The sequence below is a fragment of the Oncorhynchus keta genome, chromosome 9 (genome assembly GCF_023373465.1).
Source record: "Oncorhynchus keta strain PuntledgeMale-10-30-2019 chromosome 9, Oket_V2, whole genome shotgun sequence".
NCBI lineage: Eukaryota > Metazoa > Chordata > Actinopteri > Salmoniformes > Salmonidae > Oncorhynchus > Oncorhynchus keta.
The window spans coordinates 16,068,268-16,079,679 of record NC_068429.1 but is presented as its reverse complement, the minus strand read 5'-3'; positions in this window follow the sequence as shown (position 1 = coordinate 16,079,679).

Here is an 11,412-nt window from a genome sequence, read left to right as displayed (position 1 = left end):
CTTATCTAGTAAACCTATGCCATTCACCTGGATATCACTTACAATAGGAGATGTTCCAAAATAAGCATTATTCTGAAGTAAAGATTTTCTCACTAGGTATAATTGTCCCTGCTTGAAACCTCAAAGTTGTAACTTTACATAAATTCTCTCCACATCAATAGATTTACACAAATATTAACTAATTATCTGACAATGACAATGTTTTTCGAGAACCAGTTACGGTAAAATAACATCTTGTTTCTATGTAATATTGACCCATTATTCCATAAAATCATTTATGAGGTGAAAGTTGTGTTTATACAGCAAAGGCCAGCACATTAAAGCCTGCTTGTGAAAAGCCGCCAATTTCACAGGAAGTTTACCCACAATATAGGGACATTGTAGTAAAAAATTAAGCCCTCCGAGCTTCTGAAAAACAAAATGAGGTATAATATTCCAGAAACTACGAGGATTTTTTAAAGTGCCTTTTAACCCAGGTGACTTTTGATATCTGATAAAAGAGATTGAAGTCTAAGACATTTAGACCGCCATCACAAACCCTGTTGATGATAACATCTATTTTTATCTTATGTGGCTTGTTTTTCCATATGAAGTTGTACAATGGCCTATCTAAGGTACAACAAGTGGATTTGAGTGTCAATCGATAGCCCCTCAGCTTAGGATAAAATCCCTCCCTAACCATGAGGATAATTTATTTTTGATAGATTTGTAGATTCAGTTACAGGATTCAAATGAAGATCATTCAGAGCCTTAACATTTTTGGTGATCTTTACACTGAGGTAGGTTACAGTATATTTATCAGAGATGTTACAATCTGATGGATTGACAGCTCCTTTCAGAACAAACATCTCACATTTGGAAAGATTTAATAGCAAACCTGAGATTTTGGAGAACTGCTTCACAATATCCAATGCTAATCTAGTTTGTGACACATTTTTCAAAGAGAGTGAGGTGTCATCCGCCAGTTGGGATATCTTGTTCTCTCTGGCCTGGAATGTAATGCCTTCAAATTGACTTTGATAAACTAAGGAGCATAAGATTTGAGCTACTAACAAAAATATAAGGTGGAATTGGACAACCTTGTCGTATTCCTTTGTAAATGTTAAACCTTGAGGATATTCCATGAGAGTTTGATTCAGCTATTGCCACCATTATACAGAGTTCTAATAGCATCATCAACAAAAAACTAGCACACTTCAAATGCGTAAGACGATCAAAGATAAAATTGTGACTTAAGGTATCAAACGCTTTCTGAAAATCCAGAAATAAGATAACAGAGAAGTCATCCAATAGATCACAATACTCAACCAAATCTAACACCAGCCTCAGATTATTAGATGTATTGTGCCCTTTCATAACTTTGATTGAAATTCATCAACCAGATCATTCAAGCACGTCTTTAACCTTTTCGCAAAGATTGAGGCTATAATTTTCTAGTCATTATTTAGGAGTGTGATTGGATGGCAATTATCAATAATTAAGAGATCCTTGTTTGGTTTAGGTATAAGAGTAATAACCCCTTCCTCCAGAGAGGCAGGTAGTTCTCCCTTCTTTATAGCCTGCTTAAAGGTTTCAAGTAAACATGTTGCTATTTCTTCAGAGGTTTTGTAAAATACAGAGGTTAATCTATCACAACCTGTAAATTAGTTATTTTTTAATTAAGCAACCCCATATTGGATGTCCATAATGGATAAATCTTGACAACAAGACCGACTGAACTCTTTCCTAATCGAGTTAACATTCTCTATAGAATCAAGGAGATCATTAGTCACTCAAACTGTTATCTAAGGAGTAAAGATTCTCATAAAACTTGTTGGTAAAGTCTGATAACAACTCTCTATCCTCAGAGGTTACCCCATTAATCTTAAGCTTCCGAAGTGTGTTGAGTTCCCCTCTCCTCTTTTCCAAATTAAAAAAGTATCTACTGTTCTTTTCGCTTTTTTCAAGACATTGTTTTCTGGATCTTATGAAGGCTCTTCTAGCCATTTTCTCATAAAATGTATCTAGTTGATTCTGTAAATCATTCAATTTAGCTTTATCATTAAGATCATGATGCTCAATCTCTGTGATATCAACAATTTTCTCAGAGATATCAGCTACCTCAAACCCCAGCAAGCCCTTTTCCATAAGTAATACAGGCTGAGCGGATTTAAAATCTTAGCAGTTCCCAATATTTCCCATATTCTGCATTAGAGGTAGTTCAATTCCTGTAAACATAAATTATATTCTTAATCACATTTTATAAATCATCATGCAATAACAATGAGATATTTAATTTCCAATAACCACCAGAGCATTTCTTATCATTTTTGCACATTCTTATAGTCAGCCATATGAATGTGTTGTGGAAAATCTTACACAGGACACTCAAAGTCGATATCGAATGAATCACTCTTTATTGTCAGCAAGCTGGAGAGGTCACAGTTAAGCTTAGATGCATAAGTACCGGTCTGAAGTGAGCTCCAAAAGAGTGTTCCTTACTGCTAGCTAAACCTACTGTACATAGACATGATTTGGTTCCTACATGTGACTGTCTCTGTCTCCTATTTTAATTTAAAAAACATATTTTGGGCGTTCTGCCAGATGTTCCTCCGGAGGTCTTATCCTGTGTAGTGCATTTATCAGAGGTTTCAGTGTTTGCATGTTTACGCTCTTCGATACTCATGTGCATGAGTCAAAGAGGTCTCGAGGTCAACAAAAACAATAGTGTTTTCGTGTATCATTTTCTCCAGACCATTGGCTCTTTAGTTTATCTTTGCAGAGACAGCATAGATTATGTTGACCTGTAGTTCGCGCAAAGACAATTCTTTCTGTGTCTTTTTGGGTGCAGGACTATTAACTGGAGTTTCTACATTTGCACAAAGTGTGTGCAAATGTAGGGAGGTAGGCAATAAATAGGCCATAGAGGCAAAATAATTACAATTGAGCATTAACACTGGAGTGATAGATGTGCAGATGATGATATGCAACTAGAGATACTGGAGTGCAAAAGAGCAAGAAGATAAATAACAATATGGGGATGAGGTAGTTGGGTGTGCTATTTACAGATTGGCTTTGTACAGGTCCAGTGATCGGTAAGCAGCTCTGACAGCTGATGCTTAAAGTTAGAGAGGGAGATATAAGTTTCCAGCTTCAGTGATTTTTGCAATTCGTTCCAGTCATTGGCAGCAGAGAACTGGTTGCTGCTATGGTGCTGCTATGGTGACCAGTGAGCTGAGATAAGGTGGGGGTTTACCTAGCAAAGACTTATAGATGCCCTGGAGCCAGTGGGTTTGGCGATGAATATGAAGCGAGGGCCAGCCAAGGAGAGCATACAGGTTGCAGTGGTGGGTAGTAAATGGGGCTTTGCTTGATTTACTTGCTTGATTTAGTCTGATCAGTGGAACAATTCTCATTCTTAACAATGGGGGATTCTATAGGGTAACAATATAGGGTAATTACTGTGCTTGTCAGCTACACTACTGTTATTCCCCACACTTGTTTTATTATTCCACTTCTTTCCAATGTTGCCAGTGAATTCACATATTTAAAATCTGATATGCCTACTATGTATTTACAAAATATATTATATGAGGCTATGTATTATTTCAGCCATTCATGGACAGTTTAGAATAAGTCATAGAAATAAGCTTTGGATATTAAATGCTCCAGGAATCAAATATCATTTTCAACATTTTAGGGAGACTCACAACTCACAAATGCATAATATTTAGTCTCTGTAGAGTAATATGATGGCAAGGATCTTCAACTAGTAGGCATAACTCAACTGAATATTGAGGAGAATATGATTTGGTTACCCAATGCCATCAATTGTTAATATCAGTCATTCTTGTGCAGAGCTTTGGTGTAGTGGTAACACTCCCTGTCACATACAGCTTTTCACCAGGGATCAATCCCTGCATTCTACTGTTTCTCCCATTTTCCTGTCTCCCCAGCTCATTTAATTACTGTCTGAAGGAAGTTTCAAACCACCCCCCAAAAAAATATGTAGAGTACAAATATTAGCATACTCAAAGTAACAGTCGTCCTAAATACACCTGACCTCTGGATTTTATTTTTTTATTTTCCACCCTGGTCATAGGCTTAAACCATGTCAGAATATGTAGAATTGCAGGAAATGAGCTTTAAAACAGTACAGTTTTCCTGGGAGAGGACACCCAGAACCCCGTCTAGGGGTTGTGCCATTGAGCAATGAAATTCACATAGCAAATCTCACTCCAAACCTTTGTCAAAAGTTGGAAGCCCTGAAACTTCTTTAGATTATCTCAGATAGCCTAGGTGTCACGCCCTGACCATAGTATTCTTTGTTTTCTTTATTATTTTGGTTAGGTCACGGTGTGACGAGGGTGATATATGTGTTTTTGTGCTGTCTAGGGTTTTTGTATGTTTATGGGGTTGTTTCAAGTCTAGGTGTTTGTCTATGGTTGCCTAGATTGGTTCTCAATCATAGGCAGCTGTTTATCGTTGTTTCTGATTGGGGACCATATTTAGGTAGCCATATTCCTTGGGTTTTTGGTGGGTTATTGTCCATGTGTAGTTGCCTGTTTCAGCACTCGTATTTCATAGCGTCACGTTCGTTTTGTATAGTTTGTTAAGTTTCTTCACAGTGCGTTCTGTGCCAGCAAATGCAGGGCGAAAATAAACATTCAGCCAGGGCGGGTTGTGTCAGCTCTACACTCCAGACCTCCAGTGCACCTCCACAGTCCAGTACACCCTGTTCCTCTTCCCCACACTCGCCCTGAGGTGCGTGTCCCCAGCCCGGTACCACCAGTTCCGGCACCAGGCCTTCAGTGTGCTTCCAGGGTCCAGTACTCCCTGTTCCTCCTCCCCGCACTCGCCATGAGGTGCGTGTCCCCAGCCCGGTACCACCAGTGCCGGCACCACGCACTAGGCCTACAGTGTGCCTCGCCAGTCCAGAGCGTCCGGCGACAGTACCCAGTCCAGAGCGTCCGGCGACAGTACCCTGACCGGAACCTCCCATGATGGGCCATAGTCCGGAACCTCCCACGACAGGCTACAGTCCGGAACCTCCCACGACGGTCCCCAGCCCGGGGTCTCCAGCGACGGTCCCCAGCCCTCAGTGTAAAGAAGGGGGGCGGTGTCCAGAACCGAAACCTCCAAGGTTAGATGCCCACCCAGACCCTCCCATATATGTATGGGTTACTGTCACTCCCTGACCTTAATATTCTTTGTTTTCTTTATTATTTTGGTTAGGTCAGGGTGTGACGAGTGTGATGTGTTTTTGTCCTGTCCTGGGTTCTTGTATGTTTATGGGGTTGTTTCTAGTCTGTGTTGCCTAGATTGGTTCTCAATCAGAGGCAGCTGTTTATCGTTGTCTCTGATTGGGGACCATATTTAGGTAGCCATATTCCTTGGGTATTTGGTGAGTTATTGTCTATGTGCCTGTTTCAGCACTCGTGTTGTATAGAGTCACGTTCGTTTTGTATAGTTAAGTGTTCTTCGTTTATTAAAAGAAGATGTATTCATATCACGCTGCGCCTTGGTCTCCTTGTTACGACGAACGTGACACTAGGTTGGAAGCAGGACTGGGCCGTTCTGCCGCCCTAGGCTAGACCAAAAAATTGCTGCCCCTACAAGAATAGTCCCAGTAAGCAAAATTACGTTGAAAGATGTAAAAAAATAGCATTTTTTTCCAGATGTAAAAGTTAGGTTAAATTTAGGTTCTGAATGAAAGGGGAAAATAGGTGTATGTTTTTTTCAGACGTTGAAATCAGTTTAGTTTTTGTTTCGGAATGAAAGTTGAAAAAATTCCTAGACGTTAATGTTTGGGTCAAATCAAGGCTAGTCCAGACCGGACAAAATCTGAACCAAACATAGATGTCTATGATTGGTTCAGACTTGGTCCAGATCGGACCAAAAAACAACCTCCGTGGATGTGGAAATCAAGGCTGGTCAGGACTGCACCAAAAAAGACATCCAAAAGGTACCAGCATCGGTCCGTGCTTACTGAGGTACAGCAGGGATAGGCAACTCCAGTGTGGTGTCACACTTTCCCCCATCCCTAGTTAACACAGCTGACGTGCTTACTGAGGTACAGCAGGGATAGGCAACTCCAGTGTGGTGTCACACTTTCCCCCATCCCTAGTTAACACAGCTGACGTGCTTACTGAGGTACAGCAGGGATAGGCAACTCCAGTGTGGTGTCACACTTTCCCCCATCCCTAGTTAACACAGCTGACGTGCTTACTGAGGTACAGCAGGGATAGGCAACTCCAGTGTGGTGTCACACTTTCCCCATCCCTAGTTAACACAGCTGACGTGCTTACTGAGGTACAGCAGGGATAGGCAACTCCAGTGTGGTGTCACACTTTCCCCATCCCTAGTTAACACAGCTGACGTGCTTACTGAGGTACAGCAGGGATAGGCAACTCCAGTGTGGTGTCACACTTTCCCCATCCCTAGTTAACACAGCTGACGTGCTTACTGAGGTACAGCAGGGATAGGCAACTCCAGTGTGGTGTCACACTTCCCCATCCCTAGTTAACACAGCTGATGAAACTAATTGCATTCTAAACTGAAGATCATGATTAGTTGATTATTGGTGTCAATGTTCATGTGGTAGGCCCACAGGCCCACCAGTTTGTGAAGCATTGACTTTATTAGTCCTGATTCCTGTGACTTATCAATTTAGCTATTTAAGGTCTGAATATCAGAGTTATCCTGAGCCTATTTGCAATGTGTTTACACAGCGGGAAAAGCAGAATTATTTTATTTTTCACTATGATCAGCTCGTGAAAAATGTACGGATACAAACTTGAAACCACTGATCATTAAAATGTTGCCCTTGGGATGAAACTCCTGGACAGCAGTTGTGAGTAGCCTGATTGTCCATTCCATATTGTCCATTATATTTTGACCTGTCCTAATTTTAGGATATGTTAACATTTCAGCGCATCTTTTTTTTAATTTGGCGACATATAGGTTAGGCCATTTGATCAGAGAATCCTGTAGGATTTAAAAAGTTTCCATCTCATTACATTGTCATACATTTTATCTCCAGCCTGTAGGCTACAGAAAAGGCCACATACTCATTCTACCTTATCCTATATCTGCTACATTATTTATGTTAGATACATTTTTGGACGAAATGTTGGTGGAGCTCAGCAGTGACGTCTCTCCAACAGCACCCTGGAGAGGCACACTGGGAATGGACAAGATAAATATATTGCATCCCTGCCTATGACAAAGTGGTCACTGCTTATCATAGGGTGGCATCAGCGCTCACCTAAAAAGCCCATATGCCACTGGTTGAGAGAATTTGTCATTGTTTTTGGGCAAAATTATGTGAGGTTTAATGTGCTGTTGGAAGTGTGTCTTGGGCACCCAAGTGGTGCAGCGGGCTAAGGCACTGCATCTTAGTGCTAGAGGTATCACTACAGACCCTGGTTCAATTCCAGGCTGTATCACAACTGGCCAAGCTTGGGGCAGCGCCCAATTGGCTCAGCGTCATCCGGGTTAGGGTTTGGCCGGGTTAGGCCGTCATTTTAAATAAGAATTTGTTCTTAACTAAGTTGCCAAGTTAAATAAATACAAATTGGTCAGTTTAGCTCTGAAAATGCCGCCCTTTTCGTTCTGTCGCCATAACCGGCTGCCTAATGAGCTGTCTGGCCCTGGTTGGAAGGCTGACACATGTAGGCTTTTGTTGGAAGGACTTTTGTCATATCTTCCCATTACTGTAGATTAAATGGGAAAGCCAAATACGTCACATGGGGCAAAAACCAGGAGAAGACCAGGGAGGTTTTCCAATGCCTCGCAAAGAAGGTTGCCTATTGGTCGTGTTTAATGACTGTGATAGGAGAAAGCAACTGAGGATGGATCAACAACATTGTAGTTACTCCACAAAGTGAAAAGAAGGAAGACTGTAAAGAATAAAAATATTCCAAAACATGCTTCCTGTTTGCCACAAGGCACTACAGTAATACTGCAAAAAATGCGGTAAAACAAACTTTTTGGGGAAAATATAACACATTACTGAGTACCGCTCTCTATATTGTCAAGCATAGTGGTGGCTGCATCATGCTACGGGTATGCTTTTCTGGATAAAAAAGAAACGGAAGGGAGCTAAGCACAGGCAAAATCCTAGAGGAAAACCTGGTTGTCTGCTTTCCACCAGACACTGGGAGATGAATTCACCTTTCAGCAGGACAATAACCTAAAACACAAGGCCAAAGCTACACTGGAGTTGCTTGCCAAGAACACAGTAAATGTCCCTGAGTGGTACATTACAGTTTTGACTTAAATCTACTTGAAAATCTATGGCAAGACCTGAAAATGGTTGTCTAGCAATGATCAACAACCAATTTGACAGAGCTTGATTAATTTTGAAAAGAATAATGGGCAAATGTTTCACAATCCAGGTGTGGGAAGCTCTTAGAGAAATACCTAGAAAGACTCACAGCTGTAATCGCTGCCAAAGGTGCTTCTAAAAAGTATTGACTCAGGGGTGTGAATACTTATGTAAATAAGATATTTCTGTATTTCACTTTCAATACATTTGCTAAAATGTAAAAAATGTAAAAAAACATTTTTGACCGTCTCCACAGCAGCCCCATCGATGAGGATGTGCGAGGGTTAATACATTTGAATGACTTACACACGTCTTCCGTGGGGTTTGGGGACGGGGAGTGGAGTGGAGTGGAGTGGAGGGGGAGTTTTTTCAGGGGGGGGACTGTGGGGGAGTCTTGGATGGTTGAGAAGCAGCTCTCTGGGGAACTGTGAGGGGGATCTTGGAGGTTGCTGGCCTGGCAGTTAGGAGCTTGGGCTGGTGGCCGAGAGGTCGCTGGTTCGGCCCCCGATTTTACTTGGTGGGAGATCTGTCTGTGGTGCTATCACACCTGCAACCCTATACATGTGACTATTAAACACTCTGAATCAAGTATTCCAAGTCAGGAGAGCAGAAGCTCGCAAGTTCCTGTGCGTTAACCCCATAGCACCACACGTTGTTGGTCATAAAGCAGAGCCCCTCGCCTTTGTTCTTGCCAGAGAGCCTGCTTCCTATCCGCTAGAAAAACTGTAAAACCCACTGAATGTTCAGAGGAAAGCCAAGTCTCAGAAGTATGTTGCAGAATCCAATGTCCCTCTGGAAGGAGATCCTCACTCTGAGTTCATCAAGTTTATTAATTAATGATTGAACATTGGCGAGTAGTATTCTCGGTAATGAAGGACAGGTCGCCCAGCGTCTTAATCTCACTAAGACCCCGACACGTCTGCTACTCTGTCGGTGTCTCCTTTTTCTCTCTCCGAGGCAGCCCGAGAAGGCCGGGTGGACGGTGAGCACCCAGTGCTTCATATTCCAACATCTTTTCCTGGGTGTATGAAGTAATGCACGAAACAACTGAGTAAGAAAATGAGAGAACACTAGAAAAAGTAGAAACCTCAATGTTTTGTAGGAGTTTGAGACGAGGTGCCATCATATTGCCCTAATAGTGGTAAGTGGTATTTTGTTTTTTAGCTATTGTTTTGTAACCCATTTGTCACGACTTCTGCCGGAGTTGGCTCCTCTCCTTTATCTGCCGGCCTTCGGCGGTCGACGTCACCGGCTTTCGAGCCATCGCCGCTCCATTTTTCATTGATCCATTTGTGTTGTCTTGTTTTGCACACCTGGATTGCATTTCCCAATCACACTGCATGTATTTATTCCTCTGTTCCCCCTCATGTCTTTGTGTGATATTGTTTGTGTTACGTGTCATGTTTGACTCACCAGACTGGTGTTCATATTATTCCGTGTTTTGTCACGAGGTATGTTTATTTGTTTGAACATAATTATTGTGACTGTTTGCTCGTTTTGCACTTTTGCCAATTGGCTGGAGGTTTTGACGCAGTGGTGTCCGTCTGTTGGTTTCTCCTGCCTATATAAAGTGTGCACCTGTTCACAACTCTCTGCTCTCCTGCACCTGACTCCGCTACCAGTACGCACACCCTTGACACCATTGCCGGATTTTTATGAAGGTCAACAACAATTTGTCTCTTTGTTTGAAAGATTTTTGCCTTTCCCCGTGGTAATGGATGACAAATGGATTGTACATGCGTGTTACCTAATTTTTATACCCCAGTGAAACAGGAAGCCATGGATGACCACAATACAGTTCCTTAAACTGAGATGAAGGGCTCTAATCAATCTGAATCGCAGAGGTTCAGTTTAACAGTGCGATTGAAATGTAAAGGCAATGTGGGGGAGGCCAACCACAAAATATCACAAGAGAAGCATCTAGGAAAATAAATGTATACTGACGTGGTGCAATTGCGGTACTTGCACACAATAGTTTATTGGAGTGCCAAAGAGCCAGCAAAGTGCAATAGACATACTGTACCTGCACACCATAGCTTATGGGGGAGTCAAAAAGCCAGCAAAGGTACAAACCATGGTTTATCGGATTAAATGCGCAATGATATGAAAATATAAATGCAATTTCGCCTTTCAATATAACATTGCATTTTCAAATTGGCATCGATTTAACCAGCCATAGTAGAGCAATACCATGCCACCTAAACATGAACACTTTACATTTAAGTTGTTTAGCAGACGCTCTTATCCAGAGCGACTTATAGTTAGTGCATTCATATAAAGATAGCTAGGTATGTGTTTCCTCCGACACATTGGTGTGGCTGGCTTCCAGGTTAAGCAGGCATTGTGTCAAGAAGCAGTGCGGCTTGGTTGTGTTTTGGAGGACGCACGGCTCTCGACCTTCGCCTCTCCTGATTCCGTACGGGAGTTGCAGCGATGAGACAAGACTGTAACTATCAATTGGATACCATGAAATTTGCGAGAAAAAGGGGTCAAAAAATGTAACCCACATATCACAGTCATGGTAAGTAAATTTTTCCTCAACATAGCTATCAGCAAATTGAGCAAGTAAGAAGGAAAAGAGTCAAGTGCGAGTGTTAGTTCACAAAATAAAAATGTTCTGCTTAAAAAAATGGGGGTGAGGTGAGGAGGGGGTGCGAGGGGGGGTTGCTGTGGGATTATTTAAGATACTCTTTGAAGAAGTAGGGTTTAAGATGTTTTTAGAAGATGGGCTGGGACTCTGCTGTCCTATCTTAAGGGGGAACTGATTCCACCATTGTGGTGCCAGGACAACGAAGCGCTTTGACTGGGTTGAGTGGGAGCTGTCCTTCCATAGGGGTGGGAGGGCCAAGTGGTAGCAGGACAGAGTACTCAGTTTGGGGTGTAGGGTTTGAACATAGCATGAAGGTAATGAGGAGCAGTTGCTCTTGCTGCTCCGTAGGCAAGTACCATGGTCTTGTAGTGGATGCAAGCTTCGACTGGAAGCCAGTGGAGTGTGCGGAGGAGCGAGATGACATGGGAGAACTTGGAAAGGCTGAACACCAGGTGGGCTGCAACATTCTCGATAAATTGCATGGGTTTGATGGCACATGCGAAGAGCCCAGCCA